At 50.1% G+C, this 24,861-nt stretch overlaps 1 protein-coding gene across 6 annotated transcripts in view; it reads left to right on the forward strand.

The window, feature by feature from the left end:
• Positions 1-386: 386 nt before the first annotated feature.
• The window catches only part of PRRC2B (proline rich coiled-coil 2B), a 77,907-nt gene continuing 53,432 nt past the window's right edge, over positions 387-24,861 (forward strand). For all 6 annotated transcript variants that reach the window (XM_080927243.1, XM_080927246.1, XM_080927244.1 and 3 more), the window contains exon 1: positions 387-533. The gene's annotated coding sequence lies outside the window, so the exon portion shown is untranslated. The remainder of the gene's footprint in view (positions 534-24,861) is intronic.

Below are 24,861 nucleotides of genomic sequence, written 5' to 3' on the forward strand. Positions count from 1 at the left end.
AGGCCCCTTGTCGATCAAGGTCCCTCTCTACATAGGCCCCTGCTCCATCAAGGTCTTTCCATTTAGCCCCCTTCTCCACCTAGGCGTCCTCTCCACGTAAGCCCCTTGTCCATCAAGGCCCCTCTCCACCGCGTCCCCCCTCCAGCCGATCCTCCTCTCCATCGAGGTCCCTCTCTTCCGCAGCCCCTTGACACAGCGGCCCAGCTCGCTCCCGGAGCTCTCTCCCTCCCTCCGTCCGGGGACAGGGGCGGCGCAGCAGGGGGCGCTGCGCGGTCCACCGTGCGGGCGGCGGGCGGGGGCGGCGCGGAGGCGGCGGCGGCGGGGGGCGGGGAGCCGAGCGCGGGCGGGAGGCGGCGGCGAGCCATAGCGCCGAGGCTCCAGCGAGCGCCGAGGAGCGGGAGGAGGAGGAGGCAGGAGCGCAGAGCGCCGAGCCCCGCGCCGCCGCCGCGCAATCCGCCGCCATCCGCCGCCCCCGCGCCCGGCCGCCGCCCGACCGCCATCTCCCGGGCCCGTCGCGCGCGGACGCAGACCAGGTGGGCCGGGGCCGGGGCCGGGGTTGCGCTTTGTCTCCACGGCGGTGCGCTGCGGCGGGCGCGGGGCTGCGGCCTGGGCGGCCTGCTCGGCGCTCCCCGGCTCGCCATTGTTGTGTCTTCTCGGCCAGGGCGGGAGGACGGCGGGCCGGGCGGGGCCGGGCAAGGCTCGCGGTTGAGATCGAGCCCGAGGGCTCTCCTGCGCCCGGGGACGTCGGCCGGAGGCCGGGGCGGGGGACGCGGGACCCCGAGGCCGCCCGGAACCGCAGGCCGAGCGCCGCCCCAGCTCGGGTGGGTTAGGCTGCGGGAAGCAGGGAGGTGTTTTCACAGCACCCGGAGCCGCTGCTAAAAACGTTTAATAATAAACAGGATGTCGCTGCTCGGGGCCTGCCAGATTGATTTTTGGTTTTTGTTATTTTCTTGGTCTACCATTTAAGAAATGCAGACCTATTGAGACGGTTGGGCCTCTCTAGAGAGGATCTGCCTGCACAAAAGTGGACGCTGCTACCTTCCTTTCTTTGTAAATATCGTGGGGGAGACGAAGCCCACTGTTAGGCAAGAATAGGTGTCGCCCCCCCCCCCCCCCCGGCAGTGGTGAGCTTGAAGGAAGTGGGAGAAGGGGGGCGCCGATGATCTCTGGAGTGTGTCATTTGGTAAATGGCTGCCTGAGAAACCTTTATAAAGGCTGTCTTTTGCAGGATAGTTAAATTTCACCTACGGTTTTTCTTTCCTGGAAAGGTTACCGTGTATTTAGGTGTGTTGTCTGTCTGCATTGTTTATCTCACTTGGTTTTCAGTCCGTCTGTCTGAGGCCTCAGCGTCCTTTCTCGGCAGTACAGCTGCAGGGGCATTGCATTGTATCGTAATGTCTGCACCGTGGTGGTGCAGGCTGGGATCTGAGGGGTACAGGCTGTGGAGTGGGATGCTTGCTGCCACCACCCCCAAACCGAGGGACTCCTCAGCCTTCACTGGCAGAGAGGCATGACTTGGCATGCCGTCGGTGCTCTGGAGTTACTCTGTGCTGTCAACCTAGGACAGAAGGCTGGCCACTTGTGGTGTCATCCATGCTGGGCATGCCACAGGTGCTGGTTTGAAGTGGCAGCATTGGAGAAGGGATTCAAAACACTGGGTCATGTAGGACTGCGGGAAGTTCCAGGCCAGCCTGGGCTACATAGGGAAAACCCAGCAAAATACACACATTCTTAGAGACTTGGCCAGTGCTGGGCCTCTAGGGAGTAAGCACGGGAAGGCATGTGTGGCCCTCGTTAGAGCAGGGGGTTGTCTAGAGTGTAGCTGGCTTTCTGGTGGGCTGGGTGGGACGGGATGGATAGGAGAGGCAGGAACTCGGTAGTCTTGACTTTGGAAGATAACTGCCCTCCTTGGGGATGGGCAGGTAATTGTTTGGGGAGCCTTCAGCCTGTTCAGGCAAGTGTGCCTCTTGGAGCCCTGTTCAGGTTCTCTTGAGTGACTTTACCCAAGTCTCTGAGCCCCAGCTCTTGCATCTATAAAATGGGAACAATGAGACTGCTGGTGTGGGAGCCTCAGGTAAGGTTCATGGCAGAGCGTTTCTGTCCTGGGAAGGCGGTCGGTATCTCGTAGGTTCCTTGGTTTTCCTGGTCCCTTCTAATTCCTGACTTTATCTCCCATCGTGGCTTATGGAAGTGGGGATATCCCCTTCCCCCCAACTGTGATCAACAAATTGTTTACTATTTCATTATCACCCTGGTGCCAAAAATCTGGGCTGGCTTAAAGGTCTGGGGAGCTCAGCTAGATTCTGCTGATGGGAGACCATGGAAGGGTTTCCGGATAATAAATGGGGAGACAGATGCTGGTCTCACTCTCAGTGAGGACTGAGGCCTAGCTTTCCTCTTGGACAACCCTGGGTAACTTGCTGGTCCCCACTTGGATAAACAGTGATTTTCAGTAAGGGAGGGGTGTGTGTGTATGTCGCGTCTTGTCGTTTCATTTGCTTTAATCATTTGCTGAGTTTTAAGGCACTTCGATGTCCCCTCCAGGTATTTGCTTGCCATTTGGCTCATCCCTGCTGTCTGACCTCCCTCACTGGTCAAGTCCTGGCCTGCCTGTGGCTGGTGGATTAGGGAAGGTTGAAGTCTACTGTCCGTAGCCCTGGGAATTTAATTCTAGCATTTGCCGATGCTGCTTCTGTGGGACCTGCTCATGTCCTTCCCACTCTTCCCTGGCCTGGAGAGGGTGAAGGAGGGGAAATCCCAGGGCACTTAAGAGTCAAAAAAAGCCTTGGGAGAGTGGAGTTTCTGGAATGGCCGGTCAGAACTGGTTCCTGAGCCTTGGGCTTTGCTCAGCCAGCCACCCCCCATCCTGTTTGAATTTTCGGCTCTCCCCGCACCCCCGTTTCTTTTTCTCAGAAAGATTATTGTATTTTAAAGCTTTTTTCCCCTTCACCTCACACAGCTAATGGCTGTGGGTTGGTTCCATCTCCCATTGTTCTAGCGTTTAAGATTGATCATTTCGGGGTTAGTTTCTATTTCAAACCAGAATAGCCCAGGAGGACCAGTGCATGCATTTCTAAATTCCATAATGAGGCTCCTCTGCTGTCAAATGTTCGGATCGAGTTACAGGCCAGCAGGTATTAATAGGGCCTGTCCATAACAGGTCTTAAAACAGTACATTTTTTCTCTTGAAAAAAAAAAAAGAAAGAACATTGCCAGCAGACATTGGGCTCTGTGCTGTGAGCCTTCTTTCGTTTGCTTTTGAAACGAGTATTGTATATAATATACAAAGGCAGGGCTAAGTATGTATAAGACTTTTCGAATTGTAATCGATTATATTTTTTGTGTGTTTCTCTCAGTGGTGGTCCCGGGGTAACCTGGGGAGTTGTTGGCTCTGTCTTCCTATCTGTGGTTCCTCGGGATCAAACTCAGGTTGTCAGGCTTGGCTGCAGTCACCCTTGCTACTGAGCCATCTCTCAGCCTTCAGTCTTTATTATTCGGATTTGGATAGACTTGGGGACGTTGGGTTGGGGCCACACAGGGCTAGTGTTGCTGGAAGCTGTGGGGATAGGTGGTTAACCTCCTAGAGCTGGGGACATTGTTTACGAGGAGCCTTTAGGTTTCACAGGGGCCTTTGGCATCCTCACCTGGGAGCTGGCAGACCTGGGCCTCACCACAGGTGACACTGCTGTTTACACAGGCGGGCCTGGGGGAAATCTGTGCTCCAGAAGGGTGTTTGCCTTGGTGACTTGTTTGAGCTTTGTTTTCTGCTGCACTTTTTCCCCTTCTGTTAAAATCTTTCCAGAACGTTGTGGACTCTTTAGTGATGCTGGTGTGTAGGGCTTCTCATGGTAGTAGGAGGTGGCCATGCAGGGTGAAGTCCACTTCCAGGGGCTGTTGTCTGGCATGTTTGCCTTTGTGCCTCTCTCTCTAGCCAGCCTAGGTCCTTTATCCCTCCTCTCTGACCATTGGCTTCTTCTTCTTTGGCTCTGGGAGAAGCTCCGGTGGTCAGGGATTTTTCTGCCATTGTGCAAGGTCCTATAAAATAACAGTTCCAAACCCCTAGTAAAAGTGACCCCTGAAAGAAACGTTAGAAAACACTGACAAGGATTACTAAGAAAATACAGATACAATTCAACCACCCCACCCGCTAGATGGGAGAGAACTGCCGTGAACTGGCTGGGGTCGTTACAACTGGAACATTCTACATATGTGTATTGTGCATAGCACAGCGGGCAACTTGGTTTTTTCTGTGAATGTTGTGTTTCATGTATCTGCTGATTTCTTTAATCTTGCAATTTGCCAGGCGCTTCGGTTGTTGTTTCCCCCTTTTCCCTCTTAGGACCACATTTCTGTCTCGGTTTTTATTTATATCTGGCTATCTTCCTGCAGTGGGATTCCTAAGGTTGAAGGGTGTGAGGCCTATTTTGGTTTGCTTTTGAAGTTTTCCTTTTTGAGACAGGGTTTCTCGGTGCAGCCCTTGCTGTCCTGGAACTCGCTCTGTAGACCAGCTCTGGCCTCAAATTCAGAGGATGAATCCAGAGAACATCTGCCTCTGCCTCTGCCTCCCAAGTGCTGGGATTAAAGATGTGAGCCACCATGTTGAGCTCTTTTGAAGTTTTCAGTCCCTCCTGTGGTGGTGAGCATGAGATGGCTTCCTTCAGGAACCAGGTTCTGGGTGGTTCTGTCTGGGTCAGGGTCTTTTTATTTTTTTAAGATTTATTTTTTATTTTAATGCTTATCTGTGTGCATGTATGGGCATGGGATTGCGGTGCTGGAAGGGTGTTGGATGCATTGGGGCTGGAGTTACAGGTGATTATTAGCCTGCTGTTAGGAGCCAAGAGAATAATTGATCTCAATGCTCCTCCGTCTCTCCAGTCCCCGGTTCCAGGTCTTCATCACATGCTGCATTGAGTGTAGACAGGTGCTGTCTCAAGCCCCTAATCCTTCTGGAGGTGGGGGGTGTGGGTACCTGGCAGGAAACCCCTCCCAAGAGAGGCATTTGAGGGGAATGCCCCAAACTGTCATTACTTCTTTTTCCTTTTTTTGATGTGTGTAGATCAAAGGTGAGAGCCACCACCCCGGTCACAGGGGTGGGTGGTGGTTTCTTTTTGAGACAGAATCTCCCTTTGTAGCCTTCAATGGGGCCTGCAATATATTTTGTAGGCCAGACTGGCCTCAAACTCACAGAGATCTGCCTGTTTCTGCCTCTTGGGTGCTGGCAGTTAAAGTGGGCTACTGGTTTGGAAGCCTCCGCTTCCCAAGGCCCAAGCTCACACACTTGTGTGCTGCTGTCTTGTGTGCTTCTCTTCACTAACCATTTACAGTACTTCTTACTTTAATTTTTGTGTGTGTGCGTACAGTGTGCATGCACGTACGAATGTGTACATGTGTGCTCGTGGAGGTTTGAGGTTAAAGTTCATGTCATCCTGGATCACTCTCTCCCCCTCAAGTGAGGCCTGGTCTTGAACCCAGAACTCACGGCTCTGGCCAGTCAGTCTAGTTAGGTAGCCTGCTGCCTCCTGTGTGCACTGAATTGCAGGATGCCCACCTGACCTTTATGGGGCGCTGGGCATATGAACACTGGGTCTCAGGCTTGTGCAGCAGGTACTTTACACACGGAACCACCTCCCAGACTCCTACGGTGATTTTTATTGTGTTAAAAATGTGTTGTTTGTGAGGTTCCAGCTCAGTGGCATGTGGTCTAGTCACAGGAGCACACATGGTATTACCAGTCATCTGCAGGTGGCATCCTCCTCCCAAACTGAAAGGCCATCCATTAGAGGTTTAGTCTTCCTCCAGCCTCAGGCAGCCTCCAGTCCCAGGCAGCCTCCTGTGAGTTTGATGTTCTGGGTACCTTGTATCTGCAGGATCACCTACTGCTCGCTCTCTTTACTTAGCATGCTCCTGACACTCTGTGCTGTGTTCTGTGCTGTGGTAGGTTGCTGAGGCAGGAGGATCAAGAATTTGAGGATAGTCTGGGCTGCAGAAGCCAGACCTTATCTTAAAAACAAACAGGATGGGGCTGATGGCTCAGCAGGTAGCGCGTGACACAATGGCCACAGGAAACAGCTCAGAAGTTGTCCTCCGACCCCCACACACAAGAGGTGGCAGTCCTGTCCCATCTACTCCCCATCACACGTGCACACACTGTTTTGTACACACAAATGTACTACATATTCTTCATCCTTCTGTCCGTCTGTCCATCCATCCATCCATCTATCTGTAGATGGCAGCTCGTAAACACAGCTGTCTTTAATCTGTGGAACTTGTTTATGCCAGTGGGAGCTGTTTCCTGTGTGCTCCCAGGGTCACCTGTAAGAGGATGAACAACTCGAAGAGTTGTATAAGAGGGTCTCACAAGAGACCACAGCGTCTGCTTCACTCTGGGAAGTTGGGAGCGATGCTCTGGAGTTTGTGGTAGAGTTGAAGTAAGCACCCACTTGGAAGCAGTACGCTGAGGCCTGGGGTGATAAAAACGGGTTTTACATTGAAATCAGAAACTGCAGATCCCTGGAGAGAGCCCATGCTTTTCAGGATACTGAGACCCCTTTGAATATGGACATTCTGTAAGTGCCCAACCTCCCAGCATGCCTTGGGTCATGCTTTTGTACAAATGAAGGGATGGAAGAAGGGGCTGTAGCCAGCGCCCTTACTCAGGTCCCTTTGTGTTCTCCAGAGCCTTTTGGGGCAGGTGGTGTTTACAGACAGTCCAGAGCTTAAAGAACAGCTCTGTTCCCACAAGGACAGAAAATACAGGCCTGTCTGGGAGGGGCTAGGTCCCTCCTGCCTGGGTGACCTGTCTGTGGGACTGAATGAGCTCAGTGTTTAGAAGTCATTAGGGAGAGCAGGGGGTTGTTTTGAGACACAATATGACATTTTCTGGTGTTTGTTTTTCCGGCAAATTAATTTAAAATACACAAATGTATATATGCAGTACTGGCTTACACACAAGAAAGAAAAGGGTGAGCAATGGGGAGGACACGCTCCCCCGCCTCCCGGCAGGAAGCACTGTTTACCCTCGCTGTGTTGATCCTGCCACACTCACTCTATGGTACATGTACGCTTAAAGGGCTTAGGGAAAGGCTGTTTCACAAAAAACCTGTTTCACGGGGCGAGAGAGCTGGGGTGCAGTTTAGAAACTGAGCACACACAAGGTCTTGGGTTCTGGATCCAACACTGAAAAACAAACATCAACAGTGGTGTCACCTGTCTCTGTCAGGGTGCATTTTCAAACATCCTGAGGCTTTCTTATAAATAGAAAAATATATGACATTAATATTTTAGACATTATGCTTACTAGTTTTTAAAAAGCGTACAAATGTATAGAAACAAAACAAAATAGCTCAATCATCTAAAAATAGCTCAGTCCCACGGCCCAGATATTCCCAGTAGATTTACTTTTTTTTGAAAGGTGTCGCTGGCCTGGGACTGGCTTTGATACAGGTTACCTTCAGCTCACAGAGGTCCCCCTCCTCTGTGATTAGAGTGCTGGGATTAAAGGCATGAGCCACCATGCCTAGCATTAACAGGCCTCGTGGCTTGAGCCTTAATCTCAGCACCCAGCAGGCAAAAGTAAAGGTTGTTTTAAATAACTTTCTCTACAAATTGTAAGACGTATAATGAAAAAAAGCAGGACCAAGATGGTAGCACACAGTGTAATCTTGGAAGTGGAGGCAGGAGGATTGCCATTCAAGGCTAACCCAGGTTACATAATCAAGCACAGTAGCTCACACCTTTGACCCCAGCACTGGGGAGGCAGGTGGGTCTCTGAATTCCAGGCCAGGCATGGCTACATAGTGAGAGGTCCTGTCTCAAAAATTGTGTGTGTGCACGTGCAAGCAAGTACACATGTGAGGGAGTGTGCTGAGGTGCACACATGGAGGTCAAAGGACAGTTTTCTCCTCGGAAGTGTGTAGTGTGGCCTGTAAGGGTATTTGCAGACTCTGCTGCCTGAGCAGGGTTTGTTAAGGAGCCTCGCTTGCCCTTTCGGCGGCTCTTTCTGTTTGTAACCTGGAGATGTGAGGGGCTGCTTTTTTGTGCAAGGCCTTTTGCACAGACATGAGAAGTTGTGACCTGTTGGTCAGTGAGTCAGAGCTGATTTGCAGATGTAGTGCAGGGCCCTGTCGGGAGCTGCTCTGGTCTGTCAGGTGAGGACCCCAGAGGGTGTAGTAGGACACACAGTTCGATTTTGTTATGGACTAAAGACATGATCCTTGATGTTCACTCTGGCCCTTCCTTCCTGGCGCCTGGTGTAGGCAGTTCGGAGACCCCTCCCTTTGGAGTTTTCTGTGGCCCTTTGGTAGAGAGATCTTCTATAATGGCTGTTGCATAGATTTCCCCCAACTCCGTCTTAATTTTTATTATTGAAATTATTGTAAAATGATTAAAATTATTGTTAAAATGTGTATGTGTGTGCGTGTAGGCATGCATGTCACTGTGCATATGTGGAGGTTAGAGGACAATGTAAGGGGTTGGTTCCTTCCTACCAGACAGTCCAGGGATTGAACTTGAGTTGTCAGGTTTTGGCAGCAAGTGCCTTTCCTTGCTGAGCAATCTCTCTGGCCCCTGTTTTTTTCAGAATTTCTTTTTTGAGTCGGGGCTTTGTGATGTGTAGGTTGGCCTCTATCTCACTAAGAAGCTGAGGGTGCTCTCAGCTGTGGAGAGGCTTGGACTGTGGTTGTCAGGCATCTGGGAAGGGGCGGACTCATGCCCAGCGGAAGCAGTTCACACTTCAGCGTCCAGTCATCCCTGACTGTTGTTTCTGTGAACTCAAACCTAGGCGTTTACTGGAGGAGAGGCATGGCTGCCACCCCACCTGCTGCCCTCTGGGGTGACCTGCTTTGGGAATTACTGCCTTCAAGTCCATAGGTTCGAACACTGAGCTGGTGACCTGGGGCCAGCCATTTGATCTTTTCACTCTGTTCTGCTTGCTTGCAGAATGCTGCAGCTGCGTTAGACCTTCATGGGATGGAGGAGATTGGAAAGGTCATGTACTTAAACGTTTATAAGGTACCTGGCACGAGGCAAGCAGGCCCTCAATAAACAGGAGAGCCATTAATGGCCCTGAACTCAGCACTCAAGGAGGGCCTAGGGGTTTGGAGTAGGCAGGCTGTACACTTGGGACTCGTTTGTTTACTAGATGCCGAGGCTTCTAATTGCGCTAATCTCGACTGCAGACTCAGATACAACAGCTCTGCCTTTTCCTCTAGCAGCTCCGACCCCTGAACCAGCATTGGCTTTCCTGGGAAGCAGGTGCCCTGGGCTCTTTCCACCACTGCCATCTCCGAGAACTTCATCTTCTTTTCCACCCAGTAAGGGACGGTGTTGATTGCTGGCTGATGCCCTCCATGGAGACTTTTCTCTGGGGTGGGGCACTCTGCCTGTGCAGAGACTGCAGCTAGCGGGCCACAGTTCTGATTCAGTTTCCAGCACAGAGAAGCTCTCTTCTCAGCCTCCTCTACCTGCTGTAGATCATGAGCACATGATCCCTTAGTTCTTGGAGACTTAGTTTCTTTATCTGCTCAGTCTGGATGCAGCCTGTCCCATGTCACCAACTGCACGGTCATGCACATTGACACAATGCCTGGACATTCTGGTCTGGTACAGGGTGGGGAACCTGGCCAATCAGCAGTGGTGTATGTCACTGAACCCCCTCCCCAAGCAAGGCATCGGTGAGCATCCAGTCTTGCATAAGATGGGGAGTAGTAAATGAAAGCCATGGCTCCTCCCCGCTGGCCCTCTTTTCCAGCCAGAGGACTACTGTCCTGAGAACAGTCCCCAGCAAGACTGCTCTAGCTACCACCAGAACTCTGAGCTTGTGCTGTGACACCCAGCATGCTTCTGCCTGTCTTCATGTAAAAGACCTGTGGGATGTGCCTCCCTTGGGAAGAGCCCACTGTGCATCTTTGTACATCCTGGATGAATCATGGTGCTAGGCTGGCCAAGTTCACTGGGAACAAAGAATAGATTTAATTAGCTGATGACTTCTGCTCTCCTGAGATGCCAGGGCTCACCATTTGATGCTGACATTCAAGGCCCCAGGGGACTGGGACAAAGTGAACCAAGAAACTGAGATATGGGATGGTTAGGGTAAGATTTTATAGGTACAGACAGGTGTGGTGGGCAGTTCTGTTTGTACGATAAATGTCTGCGGGTGAATGCTGTGCTTATTTATTTTAAAGATTTATTTATTTTATGTATATAAGTACACTTTAGCTGTTGTCAGACACACCAGAAAAGGGCATCAGATCTTATTACAGATGGTTGTGAGCCACCATGTGGTTTCTGGGAATTGAACTCAGGACCTTTGGAAGAGCAGTCAGTGCTCTTAACCACTTGAGCTATCTCTCCAGCCCCTGTGATTACTTTATTCTATTTAAAAAAAAAATTTTTTTTTCGAGATAGGATTTCTCTATGTGGCCTTGACTGTGCTGGAACTCTGTCTGTAGACCAGGCTGACCTCAGACTCAGAGACCTGTCTGCCTTCCCAGTGCTGGGGTTAAAGATGCCGCTACACCTGGCTGTGATTTCTTTTTTTTAATTGGATATATTTTATTTACACTTTGGATGTTATCCCGTTTCCTGGATTTCCCTCCATATCACCTATCTCATCACCCCTCCCCCTGCTTCTATGAGGGTGTTCACCCCCCCTTTTTTAATATTTACTTTTGTTTTATGTGTATGACTGTCTTGCCTGCATGTGTGTACCACATGCATGCAGTACTCAAGGAGGCCAGAAGAGGGCGTTGGATTCCCCCTGGGGCTGGTGTTATAGAAAGCTGTTAGCTACCCTGTGGGTGCTGGGAACCAAACCTAGGGTCCTCTGTAAGATTAGCCAGTGCTCTTAACCACTAAGTCATCTCTCCATCTGGCTGTGATATTTCTTATGAATAAGTGGATGAGGTATTTGCAGGATCATAGCTGGCGTTTCTTTAGTTTTCTCCTTCCTTGTTCCCTCTGACCTGGTCTTGTCTGATGGGAGCCCAGTGGCCATCACTGCCCTGCCTTTTCTCTAAGACATAGGGGAGAAATAGTGAGTGCTTTTCCTGTAGAACTCTTCCTGAGACCAACTCTGCCCTTTATCTTTAGAATTCAACCTTTATTTTCCTCAGAGAGAAACCAGCATCTTTGTAAACAGTCCTCTGGAGAGGCCTGTGGCTCTGAAGTAGGGGAGGGAGAGGAATGCCATCTTGGCTGTGAGGGTAGCAACCCCCAGAGTTCTTTGTGGGTGAAGGTGTTGAGGCAGCCTGGTATGTGAGGCCTCACTCAAGTCAGAGGGTGCTCGGAATGGCCTGTCAGAGAGTGAGTCTCCTTGGGGATTTAAAAAATTCTTTTAAGTCTCATTGTGAAACCTGGGCAGGATTCAAACTCAAAGCAGTCCTCCTTGGCTCTGCCTCCCCAGGGTTGAGATTACAGCTCTATGCCTTCTGTCCCCTTGGGGCTTCTCTGGTGGCTACCATTGCTAGCTTCTGCCACCTTCAGAAGTCCAGGATACAGAAAGAGAAAGTGGATTTTGCTTTGTTTTGAGTAGATTGTGCTTTGTATCATCCCCAGGGCAATGGGATTTTGCCTGGCCTCAACACCATTCTCCAACTAAGAAGTGTCAGGCGTACACATGTACTGGTCCATGTACTGTGTGGTGGCTGACATATCATGTCAGGTGGACCAGTAAGTGAAGGTGCTTGCTTCGAGGCACAGTGTTGGGAATGAGTGAAATCCCAGGATCCACATGATGGATGGATGGATGGATGGATGGGAGAACCAATTCCCACAGGTTGTCCTGAACTAGACACACGCACATACTACATACCCCCAAATAACAAATAAAACATAATAAAAATTACTATATTTCTTGAGACAGGGTCTCCACGTGTATGTATCACTGGTAGATTTGAAGATCTATGCAGGCCAGGCTAGCCAGGAATTTAGAGATGCTTCTACCTCTGCCTCATGAATGCTGGGATTATGGTATGTGCTACTGTCCTATTGTTTAACAAGAATTTTGTTACTGTTGGCCTCTTGGGATTGAACCTAGGTCAGGTGACCTGAATGATAGATAAGTGACCCACCCCTGAGCCACACCCTAGCCCTGGCTGCAGCTTTGTTCTACAGATGTGGTAAGTTACACATTATTCTTCAACTGGAGTCCTAATAGTAGCCTGTAGTCACCTGAGAAATAGTGGTCTATGGTCAGCAGGTAAAGACTTGATCTCGGCAGCACAGATCCCACTGATAAAAGCATGACCCTTACGGGGGTGGGGGGATGGGCAGGACCACTCAGAGCTGGCTGCACTGTGGACAGTTGTGGTCATTCCCAGTGGCCCAAGGTTGTCTTGTCTAGCACTTCTTCAGTGGATCAGTGTGTTGGATTGACCTGGGTTCATGATTTTCAGTTTCCTGTGTCTAGGAAGGTGCTAGGTCCCCTGGAAGTGGAGTTGATAGAGGGATACGGGCTATCGCATGGATGCTGGGAATTGAACTCAGGTCCTCTACAAGAGCCACAAGTGGTTGCAATCACTGAGCCATCTCCCCAGTGCCTTTTCCTGACCTTTTAAATGTGGGTGCTTGACCCAGTTCATCCTATGTTGGGGTTTTACTGTCTGAAGTCACAGCATGTCCTCCGAGTTCACATGTATTTTTGTTTTAATCTTTGTTTTTGTAATGACCTGGCTTGATTTGTGGCATTTTTCTAGGTCTTCTGCAAGCTATGGTTTTGATTATGTTTAGTTTTAGATGGGTCTTGCTTTTTGTGTGGGATTCTCAAGGAGTCCAGAGGACAGTTGCTGAGTGTCCCGGAGCTGGAGGTACGGGCAGCTGTGGGCTGTCTGTCTGGGGTGCTGGGAACCAGGTTCTGGTCTTACCTGCTGATTGTGTCTCTCCAGAGCACCTCCCCTTTTGACTGGTTTATGAGAAAGGGGGCTGATACATATGGTCCCCACCTCTCTTTGCCTACTGAGTTTAGGATACAGGTGTGATTAACATACCAGCTTGTTTAAATCCTCCATTTAAAAATGTTTTTTGTTTGTTGAAAGGAGGTGTCCTGTGTAACTCTCAGTAGCTTGGGAATCATTATGTAGATCAGACAGGCCTTGAACTTGGAGTGGGCTTTTCAAAGAGCGTGAGTTCTTCATTGATTCAAGGGTTTTTAGGAGCTGGGGGTGAAATTCAGTGGTCAAGGGCTTGTTTGACATGTGTAGCCTGAGCACCATCCATCCTGCGCTCCCCCCACCATCCATCCTGTGACCCCCCCACCATCCATCCTGCGCTCCCCCCACCATCCATCCTGCGCTCCCCCCACCATCCATCCCGCGCTCCCCCCACCATCCATCCTGCGCTCCCCCCACCATCCATCCTGTGACCCCCCACCATCCATCCTGCGCTCCCCCCACCATCCATCCTGTGCTCCCCCCACCATCCATCCTGTGACCCCCCACCATCCATCCTGTGACCCCCCCCTTTCCCCTGAAATTAAGTTTTCAGACGTCTTTCTGTCTTTCTGTCTTTTTTTCCCTTAATGTAGATAAGGTCTTACTGTGTAGCTCAGGTTAGCTTGGAACAAAGAGCAATCCTGCTGCCTCAGTCTCCTTGAGTGCTAGGTGCTAGGCATGGGACACCACACCTGGCTTTTTTTTTTCCTTCATTATTTTAGGCTCTGTGGACAGAGATTTTGTTTGTTTCTCTGGATTTTGAACTCTCCCTCAAGGCTGAAACAAACTCCCTTCTGAGTACATCTTCCTTCTGGGGCAGGGGGTGGCTTCCTTGCATCTATTTGAGTGGGCTTTGTGTACCAAGCTGTGGAAATTTATGTCTTTTTCTCTTGTGTTTATGACTTTCATTTTGAAATTGTTCCCGACCTTTGCAGAGTAGCTCTCGGCTCTTGTCTCCAGCTTTATGTTGTGGGCTCTATCCACATAGCCTTGAGTTTATTTGTTCTCACTGCTAAATAGTGAATACAGTGTTTACCCACTGCAGGGTTGATGGGCATCTGGCCTACTTCCGTCTAGGTCACGAGGCATTAACAGTCCGGGTCTTCAGTGCTTGCGCCTGTGTGTTCTGTCAGTCACAGGTGGGGTGTAGTGGCGGTGCCATGCCTTCCACTGTGGCTTGGTTAGTAGAGCACCAGCAGTGCCCAGAGCTGCCATGGCCCCACAGGCTCGCCAGCGTGGTCCTGAGAGGGTGTAGTTTCAGTCTAAACTGATCTCCACATTCATGTAACTTCAGGAGCAATCCCAGCAACCTCTTCTTCTTCTTTTTTTTAAAGATTTATTTATTTATTTATTTTATATATGAGTACATACACTGTTACTGTCTTCAGACACACCAGAAGAGGGCACCAGATCTCATTACAGATGGTTGTGAGCCACCATGTGGTTGCTGGGAATTGAACTCAGGACCTCTGGAAGAGCGGTCAGTGCTCTTAGCCGCTGAGCCATCTCTCCAGCCCCCCAGCAGCCTCTTCTTGTTGGCACGTTTGTTTAGAAATATGTTAACCGATTTCTTAAATTTCTTTGAAAGTGCAAAAAGCCAAAAATGATGAGGGCATTCCTGAAGAACAGAGCTGAGGGGCTGTCTCACCAGGTGTCAGGATGCCATGAAAGTCACAGTAATGGAGGCAGTGACTTAGGGGCAGAAGGGACGGCCAATGAAGGACAAGAATGTCTAGAAACAGACGCACTGCTTCAGATAATCGGCTCTGCCTCTGTGCTAGTGAGCTTCCTGTTAACACACACCTGTGCTGAGTTACGTAATAAGGACAAAGGTTTATTTTGGTCCACAGTTCTGCAGCTTCAGGTCCGTGGCTGATTGGCTCTAAGACAAAGGAGCACATGTTGATGGGAGCACATGATGCTCAACTCCTGGTGCCGCGTGCCTTTAGTCCCAGCACTCAGCAGGCAGAGGCAGGCTGCTCTCTGTGAGTTCAAGGTCAGCTAGTCCACATATTGAATACTCAAAAGGGGGAGGAGGGAAGACCAGAGCTGCTAAGCCCTACTTGAAGGTTTCAGCATCTCCCTTAGAGCCACGTTGGGGGAGGGGGAGTCCAGGCTTTGACTTGTGACCTTTAGTGGTTTTTGAGATCAGTTTGTGTCACATCTTGGAGCCTCTGCCCCAGTCTTGGCTGGGCTCTTCCCCTACAGCACTGCTGCCTTCTCAGGTGACCTGTGACTGTCATTTTGGGGCATCTTTGACTGTCTCTTCAGGCCCTTATTTTCCTGTTCCTATGGGTGTCATTTTCTGTAACAGAGGCATGGGAAGGCAGCCACTATCTTAAACAACAAGGATGTTTTTCACCGAGTAAAGTTAAGTTCAGAAGCAGGCAGCATTGGGACTCGTTGGTCCCTCGGGGCTTGGAGGTCTTATCACTGAAAACTGGGTACCAAGTTAGCCATTGGCGGGCTGAAGGGATTGGCCTGGTGGCGTTGGCTACCTTGTTTGGTAAGTGGATGGTGCTCACCACCTTCTGAGGGGTGAAGAGAGCTATGAGTCCTTGCTTATGAGTCTGAAAGGCTAAGTCTGTATTAGTGACCTCGCTGTGCTGCAACAGAAACAACAGGACGCGTTTATTTTGGCTCCCAGTTCCAGGATGATGTGTTACAGCGAGGCAGCCATGGTGGTAGAGTGTGAAGTCACGGTGCATTGTAGCCTGGAAGAAGAGCACGGGATGAACTCTGCTATTCCATTCTTCAGGCCAGGACCCCACGCGGTGGGATGCTGCCGCCCTAATCTAGAAGCTCCCTTGGCCACGCCCAGAGGCTGGTCTCCATGGTAACTCTCACCGGAAACTGTCGAGGGTTGGGAGTCATTGCTTCCTTTCATTCTAAGGGGCCCTTCTGGGGCGGAGGCAGACCGTGAGAAAACTCGTCCGTTCTTACCTGTTTTCCTGGCGTCTTCGTGCGTTTTCTGTGTCCTGGATTAGTCCCTGGTTTCTCAACTCCGTGAATTTTTCTTGGACTTTTAATTTTATGATTTCTTCCACTCTTGAAGAGGTAGGGGTGGGAGAGGGAGATTGAATGTGTATATGCACGCGTGTGTGTTTTGTGTGTATGTGTGTGTGTGTTTGAGTGTGTGTGCACGCACGCGCGCGCGCACACACACACACACACACACACACGCTTGCTTGCTTGCTTGCTTGCTTGCTTCATTTTGCTGGAGCATACTTCTGCCTTGCTGGGATGTGGGGAGAGGACATAGGGTGTGGTAGCCCTTCCTGGTTTCTCTTGCTTACCTTCCTTTTTTGCCTAGTATCCTTTCCTGTCCCCATGCCCTTTGACCTCTCTTAGCTAGTGTACTCTGTAGGGAGTCTGGCAGGCGCATTCTTGGGCCTGTTAGATTCTGAAGCAGCTACCACTTCCTGGCATCCCAGGGTGTTCCCTCTGAGTAACAGGACAGTCCCTCTGCAGCCCTTGTCTTGTAGCATGTTGACCTGCTGCCACCAAAATTGCCCCTGGATTTTGGGTTCTTTTTCATCTTCTGAGAGGGTTCTAGAAGAGTATGTGGTCCTTCAGCAGATCATCCCTGGATGTTTAGATGGTGTTGCTCGGAGTCCTGCTGATGGGACTAATAGCCATTTGAGATGTGTATGTGACACAGAAGCCAGACTGTTTTGTGAATTAGTCTCCCTGGTGCCTCTGCAGCACTGCCCCTCTGTTCATGGTTCTGACTTTGAGACCATCTCTTGCTGTAGAGAAAGAAAGCTTCTGGTCACAGCCTCCTCACAATGCCTACCCGCCCCTCTGAGCCCTGTGTGCACAGCAGTCGATGCCTTCTGTAGCACGGGCTCTGTGCTCATTTGGGGGTTGGCATGTCACCTGGCAGTGGCTGTGAAGTAGCCATCTGTCCCATCTCAGCTCCCTGGCTCCTCTTACCTCTGTTTTGTTGGAGAAGCCTTTGCAGGGAGTTTGTCCCCTGCCTGAGGCCCCACTTCATCTCTGTGGCATGGGAATTCCTAGAGGAGCGGGTTGTCAGTGGGATAACAGCACTCCTGGGTCTGCCTTTCTGTGCTATGTACGTTGGGTTGAATTGAGGAGGCAGGGACTGTGTGGTAGACAGGACTGCTTTCTCCTAGGCTGGAGAAAGTTGCTTCCTGCCTGAGGCCCACAACCTCATTCCTGTTTGCCTAAATTCCAGCTTGCTGTGGGTGACATCATCCACAGAGAGGCCTTGGGTGTAAACAGTCACAGCTGGACGGCGGGCACAGAGACAGCTGCAGTTGGCGGGATGGCAGCCTCTGAGTGTTCCTCTGCTTGTCTGCCTCTTTAGTTTCTTTTTAAAATTCCCCATGTACATATACACACAAATAGCAAATCTATTTAGGACTTGGGTAGAATGCTGTGTGAGCTTTGTGGATGATATTTTTCTTTTCCTCTTTTAAATTATTCTTTTTTTCACTTTTCTTTTTTTATTAATTTATCCTTTCATACATTGCATCCGGACCACAGTTTCCCCACGGTCCTTCTGCTCCTCCCCACCTCCTCCTTCCCCATCCATACCTCCTCAGTTTCCAGAAAAGGGCAGGCCTCCCAGGTTATCAACCACACATGGCATATCAGGTTGCAAAGATTAGGCACGTCTCCTCATATTAGGGGTAGACAAGGCAATCAGGTAAGAGGACGAGGGTCCCCAAAGCAGGCAAAAGTGTCAGAAATAGCCCACATTCTGTTAGGTGCCTCACTAAAGCACCAAGCTCTATAACTATATACAGATGGCCTAGGTTAGACCCATGCAGGCTCCCTGATTGTCCATTCACTCTCAGTTCCTGTGAGTTCTGGTTTGGTGATTTTTTTTTTTTTAATTACATTGTAGCTGTCTTCAGACACACCAGAGGAGAGTATCATCCATTACAGATGGTTGTGAGCCACCATGTGATTGCTGGGAATTGAACTCAGAATCTCTGGAGGAGCAGTCAGTGCCCTTAACCACTGAGCCATCTCCCCAACCCTGGTGATTTGTTTTGTTGAGACAGGTTTTCTTTGTAGCCTTGGCTGTCTTGGGGCTCACTCTGTAGACCCGGTTGGCCTCGAACTCAGAGAGTTCTGCCTTTAGTCTCCTGAGTGCGGGCACTAAAGACGTGAGCCACCATTGCACTTAACTTTCTTTACTTACTTTTTGAGATAGGTGTTAACTATGCAGCTCTAGCTAGCCTGCACCTCTCTATGTAGACGAGGTTGGATTTGAACTCGGAGATCTGTCAAATGCTGGGATTGAAGACATAACTCTTATTTCCAACCTGTTATTTCTTTTTTTAAATTGTTGTTGTTGTTATTATTATTGTGTTGGGGTGATAGTTGGGTCTTGTTGATTCTAGGCAATCCATCTAACCACTGAGCTACACACCACCTCACTGACCTTTTGAAATGGGAACCTAAACCCATAGAACAGACAGTAAAAACTGGAGGCAGGTCATTCACATCATGGCAGGGTTGTTTCTGAGCGTCTGGGTGGCATTGCTGGAGACAGGAGGTGATGGGAGGTGAGGCCATGTGCCTTGGAGTTGCCTCTGTGTGTGTGTGTTACATGTTTGTATGATGCATGCATATAATTGTGTGTGTGCTGCTGTGCATAGGTGTGACAAAGCCAGGAGCTCTGCCTTAGTGCCTTGAGTCGGTCTCAGAGCATGAGGTGGGCATTTCGGGCAGTGGCTGGTTAATGAGCTTCCTGATGCTGGGACTGCAGGCTCGTACAGCCATGCTTTGCTTTTGACATGAGTGCTGGGGGCGCCACACACATGCATGGGAACTTTAAAGCTATATCGAATGTACAAAAAGAAAGACGTTATGGAAAGAAAACCAAGCATTGCTGGTGAACACCCATGCTGATGTTTCTGTTTTCTTGACGTGGGAGCCTTGGAGCTGGGCAGTTTGGTGGTGATTAAAGTGTGCCCGCAGTGGACTACTGATCTCAAGAGACTTCTGAGAATTACAGTACAGTCTTCTGAGGGCTCATACAGGGGTCGACCCACGGGTCCTGTACAATCACAACTTGGATCTCATGATTTCTGAGGGTGTACACCAGTGTGGGGACAGGTCTCGTGTATGAAGGATCAGGCCTGTCCAGCACAGTAGGAGCCCCAAGGTGGGCGGAAGCTGTCTCGGGGAAGTTCAGGCCTCACTGCTACACAGAGTGGAGAAATGGGAGCTGCCATGGTTCCACAGGGCAGGCACTGGCAGTCTAGACAGACAGCAGTCCCAGGGTATCTCTTCTAAGTCTAGAACCCATAGAGAGTAACGTCTGGGACATATATGGTCTTAATGCTCTGTATGGTCCAAGGTTGACCTGAAACTCACACTTTCTTGCTTTAGCCTTAGTGTGGGGCTTTGTAAATCACCACACCCAGCTCATTGTCCTGTTCCTTAAAATAGACTTAGCAAGTTCATCTTGTGTATATGTGTGCAACTCTGTGTGTGTGTGTGTGTGTGTGTGTGTCTTTATTATGTTCATCATAGGCAGGTCCTCTTACCACCCACTCTGCTACAATCCTGGCCCCTTTCATCCTTTAATCCCCGAGGAATCTGACCTCAAGACGGCTGGTGTGGGGTTGGGACAAGTTTTCAGTGTTTCAAACATATGATTGTAAGGTAGTGTTAGTGTTAAGATAAGGCTTGATAGTGGGCTGCTGGGAGGGTGTGTGGGCTTAAGCTGGTTGCTGTCTGAGCTGTAGCCCTAATGAAGAAAGGGGACTGAGGACAACAAAGGGAGGTTGATGTGTGTCAGGCCATGGAAAGGCTGTGAACTGAGTGTGAGAGAACTGAGCCTGGGAAGAGGCTTTGTTCCTTATTTTAGTTTTCGGTGCTAATTCGGGCTCGGAGTTCTGGTGGTATATCCTGTAATAAACCCTAGCTCATTAGAACTCCACATTCAGACCCGTTTCCTCTCTGCCTGCCTGCCTGCCTGCTTGCCCGCCCGTTCATTCGTCCACCCATTGAGACAGGGTTTCTCTGTGCAGCCCTGGCTGTTCTAGAACTTTCTTTGTACTCTGTTGACCAAGCTGGCCTCAAACTCGGATCTGCAAGCAGATTGTTTTTGGTGAGTCTTCCACAGAGGAGACAGAGCCTTGGTTGTGGTGTTTTCAGGCCTGGGTTCAGCTTTTTAGATGGAGCAGCTTCGACTCAGAACAGACATGGTTTCACTGTCATTTCCTAAGGGACACTCCTGCTTCTCTATTAAACATTTTATTCGTGTGTGTCTGTCTGTCTCTCTCTGTGTGGTGTAGGTCAGAGGGCAGCTTGGGACTCAGTTCTCTCCTCTTACCTTTATGTGGGTTCTCCATTGAACTCAGGTCACAAGCACTTACCTGCTGCGTTATCTTACCTGCCCCACACTTGGGTTTTTCATTCTTTGAAGATGTATTTAGATTTTTAGAACGATACACCTTTATTTGTGCGCATGAGTGGTTTACCTGTATATCGTGCACTGATTCTAGGAGACAGGGTGTGTGTGGGGGTATTAAGTCCCCTGGAACTGGAGTTACAGATGGTTGTGAGCCACCACATAGATGCTGGGAACCAAGCCTGGGTCCTCTGTAAGAACAGCAAATGCTCTTACCCACTGAGCCATCTTTCCACTCTCTCTTTTATTTTTTAAATTATGTGTACGTCTGTGAGCTTGTGTGTGGATCTGTGTAAGGGTGTGCACATGAGTGTAGGTGCCTGTAGAAGCCAGAAGAGGGGTTAGATCCCCTGGAGCTGGGGTTACAGCCCAGCTCCTCCGTAAGAGCATTGTGTGCTCCATCTCCAAGCTGCCCCCCATCCTTAAGGCCTGCTTTTCTGAATGCTGTACAGAGAGGTCCTGAGGGAGGAGGCACTAGCTGGGCTGGTGCGTGCTGACCTCCGTGGAACCCTCTGGCTTGGCTTCCTCTTTATGTCCCTGCTGTTTTTACCCGTGTACCAGTCAGAAAGCCACCACCTTGAGGTTGGCCTGGTCCTGCTTTTGTGAATGAGGTTTCTTTGCCCCCGGCGTATGACGTTTTACGTGTGATGCTTGGACACTGGTTCTAGTGCAGCTCAGTGTGCTTGTTGTCTGCTTGTGTATATGAGACGTTCGGGGGCTTTCTGCTTCCCTTGTACCAGGCGGTTGCTCATTGTGTCTGTGCCCCGCAGCACCAAGTGGTCCGGTGTTCGGAGCATGTATTGGCCTGTGAACATTGAAATGTCTGAAATAAACGGGGGAATTAAAAACATTTCTTTTTCCAGGCAGAGTTCATCTATGTAGCCCAGGCTGGCCAATGTAGCTGAGGCTGGCCTCGAATGATCCTGTTTCTATCCGATCTGCTGAGATTGCATGCATCCCTGCTCCTGCCTCTGGGCCTTCCTTAGGCAGTAACTTTTTGGCAGATGCTGGCACAGTGATGGGTGTTCTGATCTTGTGCTTGGATTTTGTGAGATTTAATAAGTAAATTTATGAAGTTTAAAGTTAATTTTTGTTACATTTAAGAGAGTGTGTGTGTGTGTGTGTGTGTGTGTGTGTGTGTGTGTAATGTGATTGCAGCCCCTCAGGCTACTGGACGCTGGGTTTGGGGAGTGAGCTTGGGACCTGAAAGCAGGCCACCAAGTCAGGAAGTGAGATCACATCTTCAACAGGGAGAGGAAAGAACAAGTGGGCCAAGGCTATAAAACCCCACTGACATGACAGACTTCCTCCTGCAAGGCTGCACCTCTTGGAGCAGTGTTCTCAACCTTCCTAGAACTGCAGCCCTTTAACACAGCTCCTCATGCTGTGCTGACCCCAACCATAAAGTTACTCCATTGCTATTTCATAACTATAATTTTACAACTGTTATGAATCGTAACGTAAATATTTGAACTGGTGTCTTGGAGGTTCAATGACCTTCCCGATTACCACCATGAACACCCCCATGGGACTGAGGGTTTAAATGTGACCCTTGGGAGGCAGTTCTCACTCAGACTGGCTGCAAGCACCATTCATTGCCCGCTGGGCCATCTCACAGAGCCTGTAGATGTTTCCTAGGTTGTGCACCTCACCTGCTCTCTTTCTGGGCAGGTCATGGTTCTGCCGTCTTGTCTGATAGCCTCCTCTTCCCTCCACACAGAGCCCATCTACCTCCTTTTCTATGGGTGCCTCCCAACCATGGTCTTAGTGTTTCCCCAAGCGACCACTGTGTTCCGAGCTGTGGTAGTGCTTCATCGGTATGGATGATGTAGTTCCCAGGTCCTGAGGGTGAAGACTGAGAAGGCAGGAGATGGTCCTGGTATCAGGGAGGCTGTGAAGAGAATGGGCTTCCCCTGTGAAAGCCTGGCTTATCACGTCAGGTTGTGACTTAGAGCTCTGTCATCTGGTACTGACATCTGCAGGCTGCCCACCCGTGAGCGTCTGGGTTGATGGCTGTCAGGATCCATCCAATGTCTTTTCTGCTATTACAACCACACTGGTGCTACAATAGCCACAGCCTGGAGTCTAGGCCCTGGGCTCTTTGACCTTGGATAAGATCTCTCTGTCCCAACAACTGGATGTGAATGCCCTCCTCTGTCAAACAGACTGACACAGGGTGTTGTGAAGAGTCAGGGACACGTGAGTGCCAGCGGGGTTGGGGTGGGGGTCCAGTGCTCAGGAATGTCCATGGCAGCTGTTTCTACCCCCAACCCCCAGGCAGGCCGTTCCAGATTGCCTGGTCAGTCATCTGACACTGGCTTCTACCCAAATGCAGAGTGAAATTAATCCTGTTACCCGGAAATGGCTTTTGATAGAATAGTGTGCTGGGAGACAGACCCTGTGTAGGACAGCCAGCCAGAACCTGCTGGACAGGCGGGCCCTGTCTGGAGAGGCGTGGCCTGGGTGTCAGTGCCTTTGTTGGCCAGAATCTCTTGGGTGGCTTTTGTTTCATCCCAGCCTGGGCCCCTGCTGTCTTTCGATTACGAGCCAAAGTGTGCCAAGTGTGCATACTTAGACTTCTAAATGGCTTGTCTATTAGTTCTTTCTTTAGTTCTTTCTTTTCTTCATGAGGGATTTTCTTCCCCCTCATCTGCCTAAAAGCAGTATTTTCTCTTTAGTCAGTGATTTTCACAGTGCATCTGGGCTCCATAGAAGTACCTAAGGAGGCTGCTGTGGGGCAGGGGCCCAGGCTGGCCACAGCACCTTCAGTTTTTTTCAGTTTTCTCTGTGATACTAAAAGTTCCAGATTAGATTTTGTTTGGAGATAAAAAGAGGTTGTCACCTACAAAAAGAACAGAAGGCAGCAGACGGCTGTGGCTTTGTGCCAGGCTGGGCCATGCTCCCAGCCAGGACCTGGAGTGTCTGGGCCAATCCTGTCCCACAGACCCAGGTGTGAGTCAGGCTGCAAGGCACTGGGCCCTGACCTGCCCAGCAGGCCTCAGCAGCTTCCTGATTGACAGGCAGTGCCTGCCCAGGCTTGCTTCCTGCCATCAAGGCTCCCAAGCTGGGGTGGGTGGGAGTGTGTGTGGATGGGTAGAAGATGGGCAGATATCTGGAGCTGGTTGAAAGCCCACTGACAGCCAGGGTTTCTGGCCTGTGCTGTGAAAACCAGCTGGCAGGCGGAAGAGCCAGGTGGGTGTGGGCTGGGCCAGGCTTTGGGAGAAGGATAGTTAATGTGGGAATTCTAACAGCTATGGACGGTAGCTGACTGAAAGACCCATATGTGTCCTAAGCAGAGACTGTAATGTACTTTATAGAGAGTCAGGCATAAAACGACTCCATCTCTTGGGGCACATATGACTCCCAGTGTAGAGTCCTCTGGTGCAGTGTGCCTGGGCAGAGCACCTTCCACTTGTGTGGTCTCCACCTGTGACTGTTGATGGAACCCATACCACGCCCCTCCCCAACCCGGGAAGAGATAGTTTGACAGAGAAGAGTCATGTGGCTCAACTTGGCTAGAGTTGTCCTGCACTTGGGAGTTCTTGACCGGTAGCCGGTCAGCTTGAGGTGACTGAAGTCTGGTGATACCGGCAGTGTGGCCAGGAGGTGCCAAACTCAGTGAACTGCTATGCAGTTGTGGTGCAGGCCTGAGTTAAGATTCCCAGGCACCCTATTTCCCACGCTTAGGACATCACAGGAACACAGTGCCTTTTGAGTGGTTGCATTTACTGGGAACACACAGTTCAAGAAGCAGTTGTGGGTGGAGGCTGGAGAGATGGCTCAGTGGTTAAAAGCTCTGACTGCTCTTCCAGAGGTCCTGAGTTCAATTTCCAGCACCCACATGGTGGCTCACAATCATCTGTGATGAGATCTGATGCCCTCTTCTGGTGTGTCTGAAGACAGCTACAGTGTACTCGTATACATTAAATAAATAAATCTTTTTTTAAAAAGCAGTTGTAGACAGACCATTGTAGTTGGACTTTGGCTACTTTGTTGGTTCTTTCACCTTTTCAACCCCCTAACACTAGATAGGAAAGAGAAAGGATAGAGGGGAAAGAGATCCCTGAATAAAGTCAGGGGGCAGAGGGGGCAATGTTATGTTAGACTACTTCCTGCTGATTAGGGGCCTTGAGTTCCCTAGGGGAAAGTTTCTTGTTTCTTCTTTGTGCACAAACTGACCACCACCAGCAAACCTCTGAAAAGTCTGCAAAATTCAGAACGTTACACATTCACAGAAACTCTCTGCAACTGGCAGAATCACACCCCTACTAGAGCTCGAGGCAAATCACAATGGCTGTAGACAATCCCAACACACCTGGGGTTAAAACGAAAACACATTCTTACAGTATTTCTGTTTTTAAAGGAACCAAAGTTCCAAAATTGTCGCTACAGACCATCACAGCTCAGATGTTTTAGATTCTCAAGAGGGACCTGTGCCTTTCTCCTGAACTGTGGGGATTTGCTTAAAAGCTTCCTGGGGCGACCCCTAGCCTCACTGGTGAGTCCCAGGTAGGCTTCCTGAGGGTGCTGTCACCTAGT

This window comes from Micromys minutus (genome assembly GCF_963924665.1).
Source record: "Micromys minutus genome assembly, chromosome: 13".
NCBI lineage: Eukaryota > Metazoa > Chordata > Mammalia > Rodentia > Muridae > Micromys > Micromys minutus.